We start from the raw sequence: 2,236 nt of genomic DNA, 5'->3' as shown, positions 1-2,236 counted from the left end.
CCCTGGGACCATCAAGGGAGAAGAGCAGAGAGCGGGACCCTACCCAGAGAAGCAATGACGCCAGAGATGGAGGCAGAGACAGTAATGTGTAGAGATGTAGCGGCTGGGGACTTTAGACCCAGAGAGGGAGAGGGGCTGTGTGCTGACAACATGGGGGCAGGCTTACAGGGTATAGCCTTTGGTTGGTTGATGAGGCGTGGAGGAGATTGTAACCATGACAATGAAACGATGTCCGATAGGATGAATGTAAAGCTAATGTTCTCCCATCTAAACTATCACATAATTCACAATAAAACATTTTTTAAAAGGGTATATAGTGAGACCTGTGAAAGCCAGACCCCAATGGGGCTGCCTTATTTTTCCAGGTCTCTCAGATTCTCCGCCTTTGATAGGTTGCGGTCTTTCTGTTGCTCTCTCTTACTGAAAAATCTTTTGAGTTTCCCCTCTTTTTTTTTCTGGCAGGATTCTGCCTTACACTGGTCTGGCTTTTCACAGTTTTCACTATCCTGTGAAAAGGAAGCAAATCTGTCCACCTACTCACCACCCCATCCCCAGTGATGTTCCCCAGAGGTAATTACTGTGAACATGTACTCTGAGTGTGTGTGTGTGTGTGTGTGTGTGTGTGTGTGTGTGAAAGAGAGAGAGAGAGAGAGAGTGTGTGTGAGTGAGCGAGCTAGAGTGTGTGGTACTTGTCTGTGCCTGGCATTTTCAATGAGTACACCTCTCTACCTCAGCCTTCTCAATGATTGCCTTGTTGGATTCTTCCTCTTTTATTTGCCTAGTCCCTGTGCTATTAGGTTGTTTGGAGTCAGAGTTGATTCAAAGGCAGTGGAGTTACACCTTGTTAATGAGTATCCAAATTGTCTGCCTCGGGGAGAAACTGGAAACCAGGCTATAGTGAACATTTTGATAAGCACATCACATTTAAAGCTGTGTATGTATTGGGGCCCACAAATTGCACTGGTAGTTACGTAAGTTGAGTGCTTAAAAACTCTCACGATACTGTCTGATTACCTTTTTTAATTCATAGTATAGGCAACTTGGGTATCCATTAACAAGGACTGGTCAAATAAGTGAGGGAACATCCAACAGTCGAATACTATGCACACATTGAAAAGAATGAGAAAGAGGCTACCACATGGCCCTGTGGCAGTTTACAACAATATGCATTTCTCTTAGCATGGAGTTAGGATTCCTGGTGTAGCACTCTGGGTTAATGTGCTGGACTGCAAGGTCAATTTGAACCACAAAGTTGGTGGTTCAAACACACCACCTGCTCCTCAGAAACTCTATACAGGGTCACTATGAGTCAGAACTGACTGGACAGCACTTAACAAGACCAACAAAACAAGGCATTACAACACATACTTACAACTTCATGCTTAACAGTGTTCCTTGGGCCAAACCAAACCCACCGCCACCTCATTTCTTATTTAGGTGACTTGCTTCTCCTCCTACTTCATGTTTTGTCAGTTTAGCCTGTGGTTTGTCAATTTTATCTGTGTTTTTTGAACCAGCTTTTGGTCTTGTAGATTCAGTTGTTTTTCTGTTCTGTTTTTGTTACTTCCTTTCTGCATGTGACAGTGGACTTCTTTTGCTATTCTGTATGTTCCAGTTGTAAGGGTCATGTTGTGATTCTGGACCTTCTTTCAGTGTGTGTTTCTTGCTGTAAATTGACCTGTGAGCACTACTTTTGCTGTGTCCCAAAGCTTTTGGTATGTGGTGTCTTGATTCTTACTTGATTCTAGATTTTTTTTTTTGCTTTCGGCTTCATCTTTGACTTCTGTTGCCCAGTGGTTTTAAAACAAGTTGTGGATTTCTACTTATATAGCATTATGATCAAAGAAACTGCTTTGTATTATTTTGATGTCTTAGGTTTTATTGAGGCTGTAATTGTAGAAAATGACCCATGTGCATTAGAAAAGAATATAAACCTTGCCGCTGTTGGGTGGAGTGTTTTGTGTACATTTTTGAGGTTGAGTTGATTGATTGTGGCATTTAGATCCCCGGGAACCCTGTACAGGGTTGCTGTGAGTCAGAATTGACTTCACGCCACACCACCGCCACTACCACCACATGTTTGTTGAGTATCTTTCTCATTGTTAGAATTTGTTTCATGTATTTTAGGGCCCTATCATTCATTCGAAACTACCAGCCGCTCCGCGGGAGAAAGATGAGGCTTTCTACTCCCGTAAAGATTTACACCCTCGGAAACCCTGTACAGGGTCGCTATGGG

Source organism: Chrysochloris asiatica, unplaced genomic scaffold (genome assembly GCF_000296735.1).
Source record: "Chrysochloris asiatica unplaced genomic scaffold, ChrAsi1.0 scaffold00034, whole genome shotgun sequence".
Taxonomy (NCBI): Eukaryota; Metazoa; Chordata; class Mammalia; order Afrosoricida; family Chrysochloridae; genus Chrysochloris; species Chrysochloris asiatica.
This window is presented reverse-complemented; position numbering follows the sequence as displayed.